This window comes from Amblyomma americanum, chromosome 8, assembly GCF_052857255.1.
Source record: "Amblyomma americanum isolate KBUSLIRL-KWMA chromosome 8, ASM5285725v1, whole genome shotgun sequence".
Lineage (NCBI taxonomy): Eukaryota > Metazoa > Arthropoda > Arachnida > Ixodida > Ixodidae > Amblyomma > Amblyomma americanum.
Genome location: NC_135504.1, coordinates 10183248 through 10205021, shown reverse-complemented (window position 1 = coordinate 10205021; position 21774 = coordinate 10183248). Strand labels below are relative to the sequence as shown.

The 21774-nt window shown below is 49.2% G+C and overlaps 1 protein-coding gene across 1 annotated transcript in view; it reads left to right on the top strand.

The window, feature by feature from the left end:
- The window catches only part of LOC144100904 (uncharacterized), a 113287-nt gene that overhangs the window by 15395 nt on the left and 76118 nt on the right, over window positions 1–21774 (top strand). The gene's annotated exons all lie outside the window — the stretch shown is intronic.

Below are 21774 nucleotides of genomic sequence, written 5' to 3'. Positions count from 1 at the left end.
TAGGCGCCAGTGTGATGATAATTAGGGCGATTTTGTTGGCGCAATTTTTGGTACGGTACTTGGAAATAGAGATACCAACGCTGCTCGCGAGCTATAAGACGTTGCAGTGGTGGGCTCCGGATTAATAGGGACCACCAGGAGTTATTTAACGTGCACTTACATCGCAAAGAAGCAATGGCGTGTCATGCATTTCGGCTTCATCGAAATGCGGCCGACGCGGCCAGGAATCGATCCCGTGACCCTGAGCTTAGCAGCGGCACGTCATAGCCACTAAGCCAGAGCGGCGGGTTAAGACACTGGCACGGAGCTAGCATTATTTTAGTAGTAGCTAGAAGCGATAGATTGGGGGGGGGGGGGGGGGGAAGGATTCTGTGTCCGCAGTTGTTTCGAGCAGCATTCGTTCCAGCTTTCTTCCAATTCTTATTCGCGCTTATCGCCCCTTGAACGCTGCGGCCATTTTCGGCCATCTTTTGTGATCTCGTTGAGCTGCTTGACACGTGCTTCCCGCGAGAAAAGGCGCGTCACCCGAGGTGACTATTCTCATTGAAAGAAGCAGAAGACGACTATGATTTGCTACTAATGGACTCTGACGCTACGGTCAATGCACTCTGAAGCGCATGGTCTGTGTGTTCCCTTTGCGGTATTTTTTCGTCATGAAAACGTACATCAACTCGCCCGACTTTCGGTATTTCGTTCGTGTCCTTCTGTCGGTCGTGGTTAACGGCAGTTAGCGTGGCGCGTGTTCTGCGGCGATTGTGGTAAAGTGGATTGTCGTTAGTTCCCACTCGCTTAATTTGAACACCGGGATTGTTAATAATAATAATAATAATTGGTTTTGGGGGGAAAGGAAATGGCGCAGTATCTGTCTCATATATCGTTGGACACCTGAACCGCGCCGTAAGGGAAGGGATAAAGGAGGGAGTTAAAGAAGAAAGGAAGAGAGAGGTGCCGTAGTGGAGGGCTCCGGAATAATTTCGACCACCTGGGGATCTTTAACGTGCACTGACATCGCACAGCACACGGGCGCCTTAGCGTTTTTCCTCCATAAAAACGCAGCAGCCGCGGTCGGGTTCGAACCCGGGAACTCCGGATCAGTAGTCGAGCGCCCTAACCACTGAGCCACCGCGGCGGGGCACCGGGATTGTTCGAAATCACGTTTTGGTCATGTCAGCATTTAGCAATTTTGAAGAGGTTTCCCTGAAATCGAATGTCGTGTGACTGAAACAATTTTCAACCTCGATCCTAGAGTGCGTTAGATTTTCACTGGTTGAAACGTAGTCGGCGGAGTATGTCGAGAAAAAATATATCTCTCACTCAACGCCGAGAGTAGGGGTGCGCAGACTTCATCGCTGGAAAGTCGTAGCGCATTCTAGAACGGTTCATAGATGGCGGCACTCGTACTCAAGCATTGGCCAGGTCATCTGGCTGCTGAACATGTCCCCTCTTTCGGCCGCTTCTGCTCTTAAGGACTAGCAGCGCTCTTGGTCTCCCTGGCAGCCTTCGCGGCTTGTGGAGATGCCGCCATATCGGTCGCTTTTCTTCCACCTGAACAGCGCGCTCAGCGTCCTTTGGCGATATCAGTGCGCGTTAACGATCCCCAGGTGGTCGAAATTATTCCGGAGCCCTCCACTGCGGCACCTCTTTCTTCTTTCACTCCCTTCTTTATCCCTTTCATTACGGCACGGCACCGACATATGTGAGACAGTTACTGCACTATTTCCTTTCCTCAAAAACCAATTTTCATTTTTCTCCCTGGCTGCTTTTGGTACGAAGCAGCTATTTGAGCCTGCGCTGTTAAGAAACCCTCTCGGGGCTGTCGTATGGAAAAGTGTTCCTTTTTGTGCTGGGTACCGTTCGGGCGGATAATTTCGAAATGTAACGAAAAGATTCGACTTTAAGCTCTGCTTCAGGTCCGGGACGATATTCGCCTTAATTTGTCTAAGATGGGAGCTAAAAGTATGTCGTGCTTACGGAGACCGTGCTGCAGACTGTCCGATTTATCGACATGTACAGCCGCAGTCTAAAGTCTGGGGAAGGCGTTCTTTGAGAAAAAAAAATTAATTTTATCCCTGTCCTTCTATTCATCCAGGAACAGATATATATAGGCTGATTGTTATTTCGCAGTTTACGCGATGCACTATTGAATCTTACGCGACGCGACTCAGATGCATAAAAATTTATTCCCTACAATAGAGTTGCCTTCCATGAACTTTTGAGGGCGAGTGTACATTCGGGCGGATCCGGGAAGCGAGAAGGTGATGCGTAAATTATGTCATTAAGTCGGACGTTCTGAAGTAATAGTACATCTTCCGTGCATCCTCTGTATGGCCAGCCGACTCGTTACCACCAAGAACAGCACAGCGTTTTCCAGCAGTTCTCCACCGCCTATAGAGCGCCCGAAGACCCAAAATGGCGGAGCGGTCTTTTCACCAAAAATGCCGGCACCCATGCTATAAAGCTATGAAAGCATCTCCGGATCCATTTGCCACGCAGTTCCTTCGTAGGAATTAAATGGTGTCGCTGCCAAAAGCTTGTGCTTATCGTTTCGTGAACATTTTTTTTCAGGGTGGGTTTAATGTAGCCTTACGGTGCCGATCAGTAACGGAATGTTGCAGTTACTTGTAAAACGGTGGGTTGAAGGCTTTGTCAGCTCCACAGCCACTAATTGGACGCGGGAACCCAAAAGTTGCTCATGAATGGCCAAGCCAATAATCGCTAACAGCGGCGGGGCCTTGGCTTTCTTGGCGGGGCCAGTTTCTTGTATCCTGAGCTTGATTCCTTAAAAATTGAAGGAAACCCACATTTCGGCCTGAAAAGTGCTGTCAATAAAGATAAGAGTACTAATTGTGATAAAAAGTAAAACGAAATGTCTTCTTTGAAAAATATTTTACTCAAGATACCGGCCAATTAAAGATCGCTTGTGAAAGTAAGGCTAAATAAGAGCATTTTATGTTCCTCTCAAGAACTATTCCTAATGATAACATTTTTTTTTACTGTAGAAACAAACTTTTAAGATTTTGAATTGTGGAACACTTTCTTAAATAATCGGATATGCACGCGAATTTAAAGAAGAAAAATAGTGCCTGATTTTTGTCGCCCAAATTCTTCAAAAAGGTACTTTTCGAAAATGAAAGATGCTGCATATACGGAGTTAGCCAGGCCGTCCAAACGAGCCAAATAAAGTAGTAACGCGGACTTTCTTAAACGTATCACTTTCTTGCACAAAGGTATTAACGTAGTCAGCGCCTAACGTACGTCAGGCACTCTCTGCTAACCATTGAGTTCGTACCTTTAACTTGGGATATCGTATTTTCAACAAATGAAAGAAGCTGTTTCCAAGAGGGCACGAAGTCATATTCAGTAGCTAACGAGGGCCTTGATTCTGGCAGCCTTCTTGTCATCGGTAGCATTTGAGGGCTATCGCACAGCATCTTTCCTCACCTTTCCATCACGTTTCGCGTGGCACTCGCGGTAGCACAGGACGTACTACGTCCACCGCTGTGGACGTGGGTGGCGCTGGTGAACACTCTCAAGTTTAGTTTACACCACACATAAATGCCCCCCAAAGCAGCAGATTGGACAGCCGTCGCCGTAGCTCAGTTGGTAGAGTACTGGAAAGCTAAATTTGAAGGTCGTGGGTTGGGATCCGACAGGCGGCATGTGGTTGTTTTTTCTTCCGCTTCCTAATAAATTATCTTCAATTAAGTGCACTCTTAATCTCCAATTGATGAACACCACAAATTAAAGAGAGAAAGAAACATTCCCTATGGTCCTTGGTATTGGTAACTGTTGGCTTCCGTCATCAATGTCATATCAAGCCCCTCTTTTCCCTTCCTTGTCTGCTCTATATTACATACAAGTCATTATATTGGCACAGATTTATACACCTTCGCTTTTAAAAATGTCTGTGAACCGTGTGATTCTTCAACATTCTGCTGGATCGCCTGTGCTTAAATGTGGTGATACAAACTAGAAGCATTTCCGCTTGTGATGTAATGCGCTGTACCTTGGCTGTTTGGTTTATGGGGGTTTAACGTCCCAAAGCGACTCGGGCTATGAGCGACGACGTAGTGAAGGGCTCCGGAAAATTTCGGCCGCCTGGAGATCTTGAACGTGCACTGACGTTGCACAGCACACGGGCTACTAGAATTTCGCCTCCATCGAAACTCGACCGCCGCGGCCGGGATCAAACCCGCGTCCTTCGGGCCAGCAGCCCAGCGCCATAACCATTGAGCCACTCTGTGGATTGCGGCGTTGCTACGCCAATTTAGCGGCACGCCATTCCGTTGCGCGCGAATTAAACGTTCGCGCTCTCGAACGTGCGTGCGACGCAGGGCAGCTTTCTTATCCAATGTTGTAGTCGTCTCCTTCCACTGCGAGAGAATGACTCGAGCTCTGCTGCAAACGCGCTATATATATAGCCAGCTGTGACGTCACGACCACGTGGGGGCGTCAATAGCGCGCCTTGTGGCGGTTCCGTGAACCTTGCTTCGGTGCGCCTACAGTGCGCTCATAGCGGCCGCTCAGCTGAACTTATAGTGCGGACATAGATTGACGCAATGCCTCAGAACGTCGTACCAATAGCTACTGCTATAAAAGCACACCTCGCTTTTTATACCGCTTTCGGACGAAAAAAGCGCTTGAGTTTTATGCTTGACAGTAACTGAGCCCCTATAAAGCGCGTCACAGCACCTATGGCTCAGTGGCGAATTTTCTCATCGATTAAATCTTCGGACTTACGTACGTTTGAACCTCTTAGGTGATAAAATGTCAACAAATCATTAGTTAATGTGCCTTCTGCCAGAGGCCGCAAGTTATATCGAGGATTCAGGAACCTAACGAAGCGCCTGTTATTAAGAGAACTCTATTCCTTCCGGCGAACCTAATCGCTTGACAGAGCAACAAAATAACTGCGAAGACGAAAATCGCAGAAAATATGCTTTCGTACCGATGGATGCTGGCCGTAAATCGCAGAGAGGTAGTTGAAAAAACAGCACGTTAAATCACAGAGTTCTAAACGGCAATAAGTACAAGCATTTTTTCTTAATCGTAATTAATGTCGAAGACCCACAGAGTTAGCCTAAGCCGCCACTCTTCACCGTCGGTTCGGGAGACGCAAGGCTCTGCATTGAATAAGATGTTCATCCTCGTCGTCATCACTATCAGCGCGTCTACATTCACTGCAGGACAAAAGCTTCTCCAACTGACCTCCAGTTGACTCTTTCCTGTGCCAGCTGCGGCCACCTTATTACCGAAAATTTCCTGATCTCATCCGCCCACTTGGCTATGCCGTCCCCTACAGCGCTTGCCTTCTCTTGGAGTTGCCCTAAGGGATCGCTGGTGAGAGTTGCCCTAAGGGATCACTGATGATCTGCTTTCCAGATTATGTGCACTTCCATGCTCATTCCCTCCAAGTTTTCAGCTAGGATATATTAACTCTCCTTTGTTCCATAACGCACACTGCTCTCTTCTGTTCTCTTAAAGGGGCCCTGAAACTCCTTCTGAGGAGAGTACATCAACTCGCTCAATTACAACATTGTGTTGTCATGAACACCTCAGCCAAATAATACACTTCGACATACAACAGGGAACGCAAAATCGCGCGCGAGAGTTAGCGAGCCCTTTCCGGCGACTTTTTCATACTCTCGCCCTCCTCCGCTTCACGCTTTTGCGTATGTCGGTTAAGAGATGGCTATTGGTTCTGCGTCGCTCCGCTGGGTCAGAAAGCTCCGCCTCCCGGAGGATTCCCGTGTGCGTCGGCAGCCGGTGTTGGGGACGACGGGGTGTGGTCGGCGGAACAGCGCCCACGTCTCAGCGTATAAAAAGTTACGAGAGGAGAGGGAAAGGCGCGAAGCTTCTGAAATTCAAGTTTTCACTACGGATAACTCAGCTTCTAACAAATGGATTGACAAAAATATATTGCTGAAGGGTATTTATGAGGCGACGTCCTTTAACACCCCAATCATACAGCAACTTTATTGAGAGCCATTTCCACAGCCCTTTTAATGTCACCTGAATCAATTTTCCTTTAAATAGATCCCTGCATTGTTCTTAATTTAATTTCCAGCCTGTTCGTCCACCTCCAAGTTCCCTCCCCTACAGCCGCTAAGCTGCACCAGGAGGCGTAAGTGATGATATGAGGGTGAAGTCGAGAGATGGGAACACGCTATATGCTGTTTATATCGCATTGATTGCCGACCACATTTTAGGGCTTCGGGCTTCGCTGTAACTCGTGGCATCTGAGGTGCTGGCTTATCGCACGCAGAGTTCACATCACGAAGCCACTTGTGATTGATTGATTGATTGATTGATTGATTGATTGATTGATTGATTGATTGATTGATTGATTGATTGATTGATTGATTCGGCGGTGGGAGCGGTCCAAGAAATGGTGCAAGCAGAGAGAGAGGAAACTTTATTTGGTCTCCTAGGCCCGGGTCGCTGGTTAAAGTCGGTTGATTCAGGCTTCACCTCGGCGCGGTGTGGTGATTACCCAACGCGTAGGTTATGTGGGGCGCCAGAAGCGGCCATATTGTTGGGCGGAGTTCAACAGGAAAAAAATTTGGCGGTTTTTGAGGAAAGGAAATGGCGCAGTACCTGTCTCACATCTCGGTGGACACCTTAGAGCAGGTGCAGGCAGAGGTGCAAAGGGTGACTATGGCTGAACAAGGAGGAGGTGAAGAAGAGCAAGAAGACTGCACTGCGGCACCGCTGAACCACACGAGGAAAAAGTGAGGACGCCAGTGGAGAAGACGGCGACGACGACCACTGAGGGGAGGCTGAGAGCGGCGGTCCCGAACAACGACCAAAGCAAAGCCAAGCCAGCAACGAAAGAAAAGCCGCGTGCTCGGCCCCAAAGGGCACACGCGATGCAGCGGCAGGAGGCAAGGCTAGCAGCTCCTCGCGGCGGCAAGTCTCTCCTTGAGGAACGAGAAGAAGCCCCAGAGCGAGCTGCGGCGGCGAGGCCGTCGCTTTCTCAGGGGTGGGCCGCCGCCACTTCCGGATTCCAGCGGGAGAGTTAACCCCCCCTCCCCCCCCTTCTTCGTACTCCCGCGCCCCTGCGCCTCTCTGTCGGCTCGATCCGGGCTGGCTTCTTGTTCCCCCCCTTCCACCACCAGTGTGGGTCCGCCAAAGGGATCAATAAACGTGGTGTGGGCCTTCGCCGCCAACAGGAGGGCCCCCAAGAAGAAGACGGCAGCAGCAGCAACGGCGGCATCGTTGTCTGTCGTCCATCGCCGACGGTCGTACTTCTCTTTCTCTCCCTCCTCCTCTTCTACCTCCTCCGCCTCTGTGTGCGTAGCAGCGGCTCGGCTTTGTGCACGCCGGCCGCTCCGTGACGTCGAAGAAGACACCACGGAAGGGGACGTGCGCTCGCTCCTCGGCCACTGGCCCTGTCTGGCACTGTCCATCGTCTCACGATGAGCTTGCAAGCGAACGGCTCGCACGCACAGGAAGAGAGAAAGGGAGGTAGGCTCCATACAACATCGAGGGTGACGCTGCCGGTACCCGTATTGTCTTGGTTCCAATGCCACGCCAGTCCTGGAGCACAGTCAAGCAGTGGTAACGTAAACCAGGTATAAAGTCCTCTCTGGTAGAATGTCCATACAAGCTGAGGCTAGAAGATAGTTCCGTCATACTTCCTTTCTTTTCCCTTTCCCCTTCCGCCTCGACCATCGCCGTCCCCCGGACAAGCAACCATAGCAATTAATTTGCACCCCTCCAAACGCTTTACCCTTTTGTTCCTTGTTATACAGTCCTGGAAACGCATTCATCATGTGCAAGTTGGCCTACCTGAGCAAGCAGCGCAGTAGCTATGGGGAGTTGGCAAGGCTGGAACCTCCAAAGCTGTTTCTTAGCCGTATACATGGGCCGTCGTTTGTTTTGAACAGTAGTGTATGGCGCGTTTACATATGACCGCGAACGAATGCATGCGTGTGTAGTAGTATCGATGACCAATGACCAGTGGCCTACACGTTATGAAGCATATTTTTCCTTAGCTAACGTACTTCGCCCTCCCGCACAGAAGTTCCGTGCAAGTAAACAAAGTGGTACAACCAGACAATATATCGAGTACAAAGTGGCCCATTATCAGAGGACTGCCGAAAAAAAGAAAGAAAAATAGCGACGGTCGCGTAGCCACAAGGTATATGTTTTCTTCAGGAGCACTAACGCGGTACGTATGTAAAATGGCCTTGTCTACGCCTAGGAACTGGTTGACCACGCCTATTCCTTTGAGCACCTTATTTGCTTCCGGCTGTATGTGTACTTTATTCGAGTGGAAACTCGCTGATTTATTCGGGCTAGTCGCCCTCGCAAGTCGATTGTTCTTTAAACGCCTGCGCGGCGCTGTTTACGCGTATCTCGTTGTGTACATAGTTACACCCTCCCTCGTTTACACAGGAGCGATCCTGTTTTGGCCAGGGAAGAACAGAAACATGTCTGCAGTTGTCATCATCTGTGCGAAGTCTGCTACGCGACAAAGACCCAATCCAGTAACCTTCGATAAGCCCTATCCTGCACAAACAGTAGCCACCCTATCCCCGCAAAGTTCCTAATCCCGACTACCCACCTGACTTTCGCCACCCCCATCTGCCCCATAGGTTTACCTTCTCTTTGAATGCACTTCATTAGGCTATTAAACTATACGGTTGACTGCACGCCAAATACATGCCCCGCCCATGTGCATTTCCTTTTGATTTCAGCTCGGATATTGTTAACTTCTTCTTGCTGTCTCACTCTGCTATCTCCATTTTTCTTCATGTTACTCCTATAATTTTTCTGTGCAGAGGACACTCTATTATCATCACTTTATATTCCAGTTTCCGGTCGAACACAACTCAAAAGGAAGTGGCAAACGCCCTTCCAAGGTAGTCCGGCTCCAGCCAATGGCGTCGACTTATGGCCATGGCATCCCGGTCAACCACCTTGCGCCTGTCACGGCTGCTAGTAAGTGTACACCAGGAGAAGCAATGCGGAGAAGCAAGTCGCCGCCATTGGCTGGACCTGGACTTCTTTGGAGGGGCGTTCGCCGCTTCGCTCTTCAGTTGTTTCTGACGAGTAGCATTATTGTACGAAACTCGATCTACGCCTCCAACGTCCCTTCCTCGACATCATCTGTCTTTTTCTTTTTCTGGTCGGTGTCTGCGTCATTCTTGCGTCACAGAGACCGTATCGGAGGGCCCCAGCATTGCTGGAATTCCAGGGGCCGCCCGCTCCCAGACGATTAGCGCGCCGCGAAAGAATTAAAAATAGGAATGAAAAAAAAAAGACGGTTTTATGCGCCTGCCTGCGGGCGAATGCCGGCGTAACGTTACGACGCGCCAGAGTGTGCGCCCGTTTATTTGAAGTAAATCCTTAGCCTTACGACGCAATTGCTTCATTATCTCTTCTTCGGCTCTCTCCGGCGGCTGCCTCTTTTGGTTTCGAGGGAATACGCTAGCCGGCCGTGGCGGCGGTCACACTTCGATTAGACGAAATGCTATAGAGATAGAGAGAGAGTAAATAAAGATAACAATTTTAGGAAAAGCATTAGAATGTCTGGCGTGTTTTGGATTCTGGTGCACACCAAAAGAACCGAGGGAATCTAACTTGACCCTGAGCGCTTCTCTTCGACCTCCCGTTCTGTCTCAGGACACGAAGGTCTTTTATATGTTGTTTGCATGGCCAACATTTCTGGACAAAAATTTTGACTAGTGGAAAACTGTGAGGTACTGATATGGAAATATTGAAGGTAGTGGTTCGTTCTTTCGGTGTTTAGCAAAATCTTTCGCAGTATTTCCATCTCTCGCAGCAGGCAGTTAAGACTGCCATAGAAAACTAATGGAGAACACGTTTGACGATAGCAAAAACGCTAATAACAAAACAAATGCTAGCCTGCCGATGGGAGAGATACTGATTGCTATAGCAAAATCTTACAGTATATGAAAACATGGAGGGCTCCCACAATCGTTTGGTATGTTTTATCTTTCGGTTGACAGGGCGGCCAGATTTGTATCACCCGGTAAACAATCAAGTCTTGATTAGAGGGCCACTGCAGAACAACTCCCTCCAGCTGTTGTTCTCAGCAAAGAAAAAAAAACTATTCCGTGGTTCTTTCAGGATATGTTGATATTTTTCTGGCAGCACAAGACCCCTTTACTCCTGAGAAAATGAATTTAAAAAATATAATATTCTTTTTCCTCCAGTCGATCCGTACGATTGACGTCAATAACGAGTAAACGCCATGATAATAGCCGTCTGGAAGCAAATGCTGGTGCAGGCTGGCCTCGGATATCCGCAGTCAAAATTTATTGACATCACCGCAGTCGCCTTGTGAGAACCGTTGGTGGCGGCGATATACCTGTATATTATTTGCTAGCCTGCCTAGCCGATACTTTAGTTTTAACGTACAGTCGAACTTCGTTATAACGAAACGGTTTATAACGAAATAATGGATATAAAGAAGGAATGACTATTCTCCTTGGAAGCTCGGTCAACACAGCCTGTAACGAAGCTACGGCCATAACGAAGTAATCGCCGGGCCCCTTGATCTTCTTTATAACGAGGTTCAACTGTATATCGTCAAAACGCGGCAGCCTGTCGATACAGGCCAACATCTGTTCCTCCTCAGTGGGCCTCTGATGTCTTCCTAAGTCGCTTGCATTTCGTCCGTATAGTTTCTGCTCCCAGTGTTATCGAAAGTTCCCTTGACTGCTTCCAGTCGGCTTCCTCCGGTTGTGACGAGGATACTGGCTGCACTTCCGATGCTGTGCTGCTTTACAACGGACCTTACGAAACGCGAACAATGACTAGTATTTTTCACCGCCGGACATTTAGCGTCAGTTATCTGGAATAATGTTCATAAAGAAATTCACAGGTGGCAATGCGATATCATGCGACAAATCTTCGTTAGCGGTGTTGGTTGTACTACAGTTCGCTTTCACATACTTCACCTGCCCTTCGCGCCCTTGAATTTGACTTCGCCGTCGCTTTTTCGTTCCGCGATGACGTGGGCTTCTGTTGAGTGGAGGTTTTTGGGGGTGGAGGTTGTGTAATGGGTAACGCTTCTGTTGGGTAGAGATGCACTTTTGTCGCTGATCCGGAGTGGGCCGGGACGGTGCCCCTATCTACTGTCCGATCCGCTATGGCCGCTCGAGTGGAGATTTCTCTTTCTCTCTCTCTCTCTCTCTAAAACATTAAAAACTGCCAGCGCTTACGTATACGTAAGCGCTCCTTGCGTATGTCGGGTGGAGCACCACCTGGTTGCCATGGCAACCACCTGCTTCGCTGCACGGATACCAGGGTCATATGTCCACGAGCGGCTCCGCCGAGTTGGGCTGTCGTAACAGCTTTCCCTGTAATACTAACGACACCAACTTTCACCCAAAATGATATAGCTTCAGCTCCTACTGCCGCAAACGGTATTGCTGTATGTCTGTTTGTGCGACACAGCTGGATCTCGTATGTATAAGTTGGGGCAGAACTGGGGCAGATGCGGGGAGGACAACGAATAGGGATCAACTCAAGTTGAGGAAAACGCAGCGAGCTTTGGAAAGGAAAATGATAGGTGTAACGTTGAGAGACAGGAAGAGCTAGGCAAAGTGGGTGAGGGATGAAACGCATGTTAATGACTTCTTGCTGGAAATAAAGAGAAAGAAAGGGGCCTGGGCATGGCATGTAATGCGAATGCAAGATAACCGCTGGTCCTTAAGGCTAGCGGACTGTATTCCAAGAGAAGGCAAGCGTAGCAGGGGGCGGCAGAAAGTTAGGTGGGTGGATGAGATTAAGAAGTTTGCGGGGATAGGGTGGGCGCAACTTGCAAATGACAGGGTTAATTGGAGAGACATAGGAGAGGCCTTTGTCCTCTAGTAGGCGTAGTCAGGCCGATGGTGAAGATGATGATTATGACATCGCACAGCACACTTGCGCCTTTTGCGTTTCGCCTCGATCGAATTGCGGCCGCCACAGCCGGGTTCGGACGGGGGTACTCCGGCTCAGCAGCCGTTCTGCAGCTTCTGCATTGCAGCACTTACGCACAAGGAGGTGAACTGAAAGTTTCGGAAAAGTTCGTTTAGGTTCTCGCTCCGTTATGGCTGTGGCGCACCGATGGTTTCTAGAGGCATTTCATAAATAAAATTCAGACAATCAGCGGAAGTGTGCGGCGAATGGAAATGAGATTGTGCAAGCGGACGGCGCATTGTCCGACTTTTCGGTGCACACCTCAACCGCGCCGTGAGGGAAGTAATTGAACCTCTCCTCGTAACTCTCTCTTCTCCCTTCCAAGCGAGACTGCCTCTGTGGCTCAGTTGTTAGAGCACTATAGGCTACTGAACCGGAGTACCCGAGTTCGAACCCGACCGCGGTGGCCGCGTTTCGATGGAGGCGAAACGCAAAAGGCACCTGTGTGCTGTGCGATGTGAGTGCACGCTAAATATCACCAGGTGATCAAAATTATTCCGGAGCCCTCCGCTACTGCACCTCTTTCTTCCTTTCTTCTCTCTGTCCCTCCTTTGTCCCTCCGCTTACGGCGCGGTTCAGGTGTCTGCCGAGATGTGAGACAGATCCTGCGCCATTTCCTTTCCCCAACAGCCAATTCAATTCAATGCCCCTGAATGCCTTTTGGAATACCCCATAAGAATCTGTTACATGAAAGAGCGCCTATACCTCTGGAGTGGTCTTTAAGTCTCTTTATTTTTTTGGGCTAACGCACTTTGGTGTCACTGTAACAAATACATTAAAACCGCACTTGATGAAAGCCTACCAGATAGGCTACATTCACTCATTATAATACCATATAATCACATCCGGACTTCCTGTATGTCCTGTGGATGTCTTGCGATTTGCCGATATAACTTCATACTATCCCAACTTGCTAGACACGTTCATGCATACTATAGTTTTGAGTCATTACGCTTTCTAAAATTTTTGGTTTCTTTTTCAAGAACATGTTCATTCAGTGTCACTTTCAACACCTTCTGGAGCTACGATCACTCGCCTATTTACGTTTGAATCTATTTGCGTTCAACTATACGTGTTGCGCTAATAATAATAATAATAATAATAATAATAATTGGTATTAGGGGGAAAGTAAATGGCGCAGTATCTGTCTCATATATCTTTGGACACCTGAACCGCGCCGTAAGGGAAGGGATAAAGGAGGGAGTGAAAGAAGAAAGGAAGAAGGGGTGCCGTAGTGGAGGGCTCCGGAATAATTTCGACCACCTGGGGATCTTTAACGTGCACTGACATCGCACAGCACACGGGCGCCTTAGCGTTTTTCCTCCATAAAAACGCAGCCGCCGCTGTCGGGTTCGAACCCGGGAACTCCGCATCAGTAGTCGAGCGGCCTAACCACTGAGCCACCGCGGCGGGTTGCGCTAATGGTTGGTTTATGATTTTCATCTCATTGTTGCGGAAAGTCTACTGGTCAGAAAGCAATGCATTGAGAACATTTAAAATCATGTTAATGTCATGCGTTGTTGAGAGAATCGTTGAATGGTACCAGTACGCACTGGTATTGGCGTTAAAGCAGCATATGGGCTGTGAGTGACGCTCTATAGTGGAGGGCTCCGGATTAACCAAGATCAGCGGGGGCTCGTTAACGTGCACCGCACAGCGCATGGGCGTCTGGTGCATTTTCTTCCCATTTAATTAGGGCCACCACTGTCATGATTCGAACCCGCAACCTTGGACTCAACAGCCCATCGCCAAAGGCCCTGAGGCACCCTTGCTGGTCGTTCAGGATACATCGCACTCTTCGACTTGGCATATGAGACTTCATTGGATTCATAACCATCATTACGGTTTTTTAAACTACGTATCGTTCAGGGGAGATTATAGTGAAACCACAGATAAGCACGGTGCCGCAGCAACTGTAATAACTACTATAACGACTAAGTATAGCGAACACGCTGCTCAACCGTTACAACGCATTGAGCAGGCGCCATTTCGGTCGACGGTCCGGGCTGGGCCAACGGTTCGGCTATCCCACGCGCTTCCCTTTTACTCTTGCGACCGTACGTAAAACATATTTTTTTGAATTCTTTTAAATTGGGCTCAGCAACAGGAATTTTAAAAATGCCGAAAGATTTCGCGTGGTTAGACAAAGTGCAAGCTAGGTGCGCTAGCACTCATGTTTCGATTTTGGTTCGAGTATCGGTTTTCGCGGTCAAGCAGACTTCAGAGAAAGATGGACGAAATCGAAAATTAAAAAATGAAAATTGGTTTTTTGGGAAAAGAAATGGCGCAGTATCTTCCTCACATATCGGCGGACACCTGAACCACGCCGTAAGGGAAGGGATAAAGGAGGGACTGAAAGAAGAAAGGAATAAAGAGGTGCCGTAGTGTAAGGCTCCAGAATAATTTCGACCACCTGGGGATCTTTAACATGCACTGACATCGCACAGCACACGGGCGCCTTAGCGTTCCTCCATCGAAAGGCGGCCGCCACGGTCGGGTTCGATCATCGGTGAGTGGGAATTGAGTGCTAGCGCAATAAAACTGTAGGGGCCACTTAAGCTTCCCATTAAGGGTATAGCGCAATAACGTTAATGCGGTAATGTCCACGTATGCGAAATTGATCACTCTTGACTTTACATTTATAGATCCCTGGGAGTCTCCATGTCACTCCTGAGGCAGTGGTGCAGCGGTTAAGCGATACACCACTGCCCTGCGATGACAGGTGCTGCCAGCGGTGGGGCTTGTGCGACCTAGGGTGCTCTTCCCGCGCAACCTCTCGCGACCAATCATTAATTCAACTACGACCTGCCGTGGTGGTCAGTTTGCTCACAACCGGCTGGGCAAATTGGGATGACGCCACAAGGTGACGTGACCTAGGTGGTCTACCTGCCTCCTAGGTTGCTTGTCTTAGATTTTTTGTGGATTTCTCGCTCACGATCAACGACGTCAACGGCGGCGCCGTATTCTCTGCCGCACGGGCTGCTTAACTTAACGCTATCGCGTTAAAATGGATATTAGGGTTTTCAATGTCGCGTTAATTCCGCCGCTGCGCCAAGAGGTGGTGCTAACTGCGAAATGGGGAGCGCGGGCAATTCGTTTTGTGCGCTTAACGTGTCCTCCGAGAACATGGGAGTGCGAACCTCCGAGACAGCGAGTTGGGACAATCTTTCGGAGGGGCGGCGCTTTCAACACTGGCCGTGACGTAACGCTTCGTCAGTGCGCGCTGCCTACAGTCCGCGCCGGAGCTATGTACCTCCAGAGACCATGCGTATCTCAACCTGGGATCTATTATAGGCATATAACAACGTATTTTCCTTTCTTCTTGTTTTTCGCCCTTTATATTCCTCTTTTGTTGCGAGGTTTCGTGACCGGAGTGAAGCTGATTTTGTGCGTATGCGTACGCATGAACGCACACAGCACGCTGAGCAGCTGTGCTCCACGATATCCACCCTTTAAAAGGGTAGAAAAAACTACGACGCTTATGTTTAAACTCACACACGCTAGCGAACATCGCATACGTCGATATCCGAGAGCTCGTGTGTAAAACACGTGTTGCTGCGTTTGTCGTCAGTAGTTACGCCATAACGGCGCCGACTGCATAGCAGGCACCGATGGGAGTGCACGACTAAGCACAGATGGGAGTAAAAAATGAAATTAAAATTGGTTGTTTCCCCGCCGCGGTGACTCAGTGGTTAGGGCGCTCGACTACTGATCCGGAGTTCCCGGGTTCGAACCCGACCGCGGCGGCTGCGTTTTTATGGAGGCAAAACGCAAAGGCGCCCGTGTGCAGTGCGATGTCAGTGCACATTAAAGATCCCCAGGTGGTCGAAATTATTCCGGAGCCCTCCACTACGACACCTCTCTCTTCCTTTCTTCTTTCACTCCCTCCTTTTTCCTTTCCCTTACGGCGCGGTTCAGGTGTCCAACGATATATGAGACAGATACTGCGCCATTTCCTTTCCCCAAAAACTAATTATTATTAAATTGGTTGTTGGGGAAAGGAAATGGCGCAGTATCTGTCTAACATGTCGGCGGACACCTGAACCGCGTCGAAAGGGGAGGGTTAAAGGAGGGAGTGAAAGAAGAAAGGAAGAGGTGCCGTAGTGGAGGGCTCCGGAATAATTGCGACCACCTGGGGACCTTTAACGTGCACTGACATCTCACAGCACACGGGCGCCTTTGCGTTTCGCATCCATCGAAACGCTACCACCGCGTTCGGGTTCGAACCCGAGTATTCCGGATCAGTATCCGAGCGCCCTAACCACTGAGCCACCGCGGCGGGGTAGCACAGATGGCAGTGTGGTGCCGCTATTACCACCTTTCTACACCCTCTCTATATCCAGTGACTCTACTTCATACCACTCTTGAAAATTAAAATTGGTTTTGGGGGAAAGGAAATGGCGCAGTATTTGTATATACAGTATCTGTATATATCTGCATATACTGATTGAGAGGTCCACCCCCTATCGTTCTGACAGCCCTAGGCCTCTTAGACATCTTGAAAGTTCTGTATTTTCATCAGGTAGAGGTTGGGAATGGGCCACTTACTCAAAGGGTACACAAAGCCAAAAGAAACGGCTTTGCTGTACTACCTCACAGTTCCCCAAAGGGAGTACTGCACTTGCTGTACCTCGCAGTTCCCCAAAGGGAGTACTGCACTTGCTGTACCTCACAGTTCCCCAAAGGGAGTACTGCACTTGCTGTGCCTCGCAGTTCCTCAAACGGATTACTTCACTTGCTGTACCTCGCAGTTCGTCAATGGGAGTGCTGCACTGGCTGTACCTCGCAGTTCCTCAAAGGGAGTACTGCACTGGCTGTACCTCACAGTTTCCCAAGGGAGTGCTGCACTTGCTTTACCTCACAGCTGCACCGCACTTCACGCGGCGGCTGCGTTTCAATGAAGACGTCCGTGTGCTGTGCGATGTCAGAGCACGTGAAGGATCCCCAGGTGGTCGAAATTATTCTGGAGCCCTCCACTATGGCACCTCTTTCTCTCTTTCCTCTTTCACTCCCACCTTTATCGCTTCCTGTGTCAGCTCATGCACAACCTTCTGTAAGTGTATCTGCCCATACATGTTTTCCGCCACCACCAAGATCCCTTACGGCGTGGTTCGCGTGTCCCCCGAGGTGAGGGACAATTACTGCGCCATTTTCCTTCCTCAAAAACTAATTTTCAGTTATTCACCTCACCGCTTCTGGACTCACTTGTGCCGTGTCATCATAGTTGGCACATTCCAGAGATCACCCACTCTTTAGTCCCGCACGCGCCTCATGGCTCATGAGTCAGGACTTCCTGGCATCGCTGACCTTGAACAGCACGTGACCGCGGCATTTTTCAGCTACCGCGTACTACCACGTCGAAGCAGTTTACACTCGTTGAAACATTTTCAATAGCTGTTGCCATAAAAAATAGTAATTCCCTTGGTATTTCGGCTGATCAGTAAGACAGTTCTTTGTCCAGCGGTGAACTTAGCAGGTATAATAATTATTATTATGATGGTGATTCAGCGGTGGGTTTGTGAGTGACTCTTGGATTGAAAAGGGGGGGGGGGTCCATTTTATCCATGTATTTCTTGGACCTTATTGGTCAAGAAAATTGGGTTCAACATAGTTTTCCTCCCCCCCCCCCCCCCCCCCACTCCAGCCTCCACCGCCCCTGCGTTGACCGTGGCCAGCCGCAGCTCACCACAACCTCGACCCACCGCTAGTATACCTGTCAGTACTCCACTACTACTGCTACTGCTATGACTGCTAGCACCACCCACGTCTTCCGCTACTATACTCCAGCATGACGTCTACTGGCTGGTACTGTTGCTACCAGTATCAATATTCTGCCGCCTACACAGCTATGATTACTACCACCACTAATGCTGCGGCTGCTACTTTTACCAGCACTATTTTATCAATGCTAGTGTTGGCTTGCAACTGCCTCTAGAGCTACTATTGGTATTTCTACCATCACGAGCCCTCACTCACTACTAGTGCTACCTTCACCACAAACACTAGTACTATCTCTTGTAATACTGCTGCTATCCAGTTTACCACACAACAGCATGATCTTACCGGTACTCACCTACGGGGCAGAAACGTGGAGGCTAACGAAAAGAGTTCAGCTTAAGTTAAGGACAACGCAGCGAGCCATGGAAAGAAAAATGATAGGTGTAACGTTAAGAGATCGGAAGCGGGCAGAGTGGGTAAGGGAACAAACACGGGTTAATGACATCCTAGTCGAAATCAAGAGAAAGGAGTGGGCTTGGGCAGGGCATGTAATGCGAAGGCAGGATAACCGCTGGTCTTTAAGGGTAACGGAGTGGGTTCCAAGAGAAAGTAAGCGTAGCAGGGGGCGGCAGAAGGTTAGGTGGCCGGATGAGATTAAGAAGTTTGCAGGCAAAGGGTGGATGCAGCTGGCAAAGGATAGGGTTAATTGGAGAGACATGGGAGAGGCCTTTGCCCTGCAGTGGGTGTAGTAAGGCTGATGATGATGACTGCTGCTATCACTGCTGCCACTTCTGTTATTGCTAAGGCACAGCTGGACTGCTCTGTGCAGTTCGATGCCGGAGATACAGCTTCTGACAGTGGGCTGGGCCCGAGGTGTCGCCGAAGCACAACAGTGCCCGGCCATCTAGAGTGGCCCGAAGGCCCATCGTCGTCCTGCTACCTCTTTTCCCCTCCCTCCCACCTCACTTGGTTCCTTCGTGAATCATTAAAGTTGTTACCTACCTACCTGCCATTCATCCATCACTGACTGGTAGTTTAGAGTAGTAGTAGTAAAAACATATTTAGAGTCGTCAAACCTATGCGCCGCTTGTGCCGGGCCACATCCCCCAAATGACGTCACCACACACGGCGCAGCCGTCAGCGAGAGCTTGCCTCTCGAGCTCGGACTGTCGCATTGTTGTCCTCGTGTCACGACCTCCGAGGAGTCGAGATTTGAGCACCGTCGCCACTGCTGTTCTTGTTGCGCTCCGTTGTCCGTGTTTCTATTTATCTGTTGCCGAAGCGCGTGATACTCACGGGTTGGTTGGCTGCGCGATCCCACGCAGCTGCCATTCGGTGTGGACACTTGCGACGGCTCACGTGCAGCGTTCACTGAAGTGCGCTTCTCGTTGTTTGTATCTCATTCTTTTTCATTTTTTAATGTCTTGGGGACATTTTATTCCTTTCAGGGGTAGCCGTCGTGAGCGTGTAGGAAGAGTGCGTGACATTTTCGCAGCTTTTCCTTCAAAGTGTAAGGCCTCACCTTCTTTTGTAATTCGAAGGCATTGTCCGCAGTTGCGCCATAGTAGCTACGGACATATGAGTGAAAAGGAGTGAGATGGGAAGTGTCCTTCTTCTCTGGGATATCGTGCCATGGCGAAAACTATGCTATACTGTCACGTTGCGTAGACCGTGGCAGCATGCTGATATGCGAAAATCGGCTTAAATGAGTGCAACGTAGAGAGTAGAGTGAAGTAGTACCCACAGTGTACAAACATTGATTGCTAGCTCTGCACTGTTCGTATCTTCCTCTGTGTCGCGCTTTTTTCTCTTGTAAGAATATTTCATTCTACAAAACACTGAAGAAGAAACCATGATGGTGTAGGAGGAGTATGCGTGACGTTTCGCAGCTCTCCGTTCGAAGTGTAATGTCTCACCTTCTTTCGTAACTCTAAGGCATCGTCCGCAGTTGCACTGAAGTAGTTACATAGTATACCAATCACAAAGACAGTGAGAAGCAAAGTGCCTCGTGTATATCGTTGCCATTGCTCGACAGTCCCGAAGATGAATTGGCAGTACTTCCTCGTCTATATTCTCATACATGTTATGCTTGTTTCAATGAGAGTCTGCACCAAGTTGCCCAGCTTTCTGTTCTATGGAAGAATCTAGCACTCGGCTCTTTGTTAGGGTCAACTTGTGGGCGCAAAGGAAACAAAGCAACTCGGCTGTCGGCGCTGTCACACTGAACTGTCGGCCACGCTTCATTTAAAAATGACCGGGAACTTTCAAGATAATGCGTCTAAAACTCCGTGCACAAGATGGCTGGGAACTTTCTAGATAATGTGCGCCAAACACCCCGAACCATTCCGAACACCGGAGAAGCCTTTGCGCGTCATCACGAACGTTCCAGAGCGATATTGTCGCGCTTCGCATAGCTAACAAAGTTATAACGCAGTGATCCGGCGGCGGTAAACACAGACCATGAAAAAGAGACATTACAAATCTCCGTAGTTATATGACGGTTTCTTTTTTTCGTGCAGTCTGCGCTGCCTTGAAGTCACTCCTCAAATATAATTGTCCAGTTTTGAAGCTCAGTCGGCAGAGGGTCCTTTATAGAATTCATACCGCCTAACTAGGTGTCTACGAAACGAGGACCTTTAGTCCTGGGGTACAGACTTCTGGAGACAGGGACTGACGAGGGCGGTTCAGCAAATGAAGCTGGCAGAGTTAATCTGGAACAAACAATTTTAGCTCAGGTGCAACCCTTTGTACCGACGTACAATGTCAGTGGTAGAGGCACGTGTACTGTGCGATGTCAATGCACGTTAAAGAACCCCAGGTGGTCGAAATTTCCGGAGCCCTTCACTACGGCCTCTCTCATAGCCTGAGTTGCTTTGGGACGTTAAACTCCTATAAAATAAACTAAACTACAATGTCAGTGGTCAGTACGGTTTGTCCACAGTGACCCACTGAAACGGAAGCTGAAGAACACGCCGTCTCATGCAGCATTACCATTGCACTTCAATTCCAGTTATATAAAGGGCAATTCTTAAAAAAAACTCCCACAATTCGCTTTTGTACTGTGACGAAGAGACGATTGAGATAACTGTTTCCATGAGTGAACTCTCTACAATTGCACCATAGGAAAACAAATGACACAAATGAGGTTAAGTGTTTTACCAACAAAAAACTCGCAGGCGAATCCGCGCTACGCCTAAATTAGCCAGCTCTATGACATGCAATAAGTCCTTGATGGAGAAGCTGCTTTCCCGCAGCACTTCTTTTAATGTATCTCCCACAGAGGTCTATGCATTCTTCGAGGCTATCATCTACGCTTGTAATTGCATCCATGTTCCTCCGTAATCGAGATGAACATGCACTTGTATTTGTGAGGTGGGCTCCCACTGAGTTCTATGCATCACGGCGCTGTTTTGAGTGAGAGACCTTGCCCGACGTTTATCACCCACACAGGTGCAACTTTGCCCTGAATAGTCTTATGTGCAGAGCATGGGGAAGTTGAAACTTGATCGTAAAATTTATTTCATGCGTTAAAATTTCCTCCTTGAAGGTGAGTGCCTCCACCCTCGTCGTCCGTATTTAAACCACCCATGCGTTCGCCGTCCTTTACCCGCATTCCAACGAACAGAAAGAGTGAAGGGGCCAACTCGACCTTCACCGCCTAATTGGAATGCAAAAATGTTCGGCGTCACCCAACCTCAGGGAGGAACCGAAAGCCTTCCGCCCGGTCGGTTCTGCGTTCGTTCCCGGAGGTATACGCTCACCCGGTGCAGCTCACAGCCAAACACACGGTGCGGTTTTCGCCGGTGTGAGTACTCGCCCACCGTGTGACCCTAATAGGTCGTTTCTTTTTCTGTTTCTTATGAGTGCGAACGAGAGGTTCGCCTAGCCTCGCCTTGCAGAGATACAGTGTGTGAATGTGTGTATGTGGTGTTTGCAGTCGAGGAGGAAATGAAGGGGGAGGGGAAGGCGGGAGCATTGATCGATTCTCTCGAGTCACTGCGAGGGGAAGAGAAATGGCAAAGGGCCACGCCGGTTACTGTGCTTAGGAAAGCGACATAAAAGGAATAGGTTCGAGGTCCTTGAGTCCAAGCAAAGCCATAGGTGGGAGGAGGAGAGATG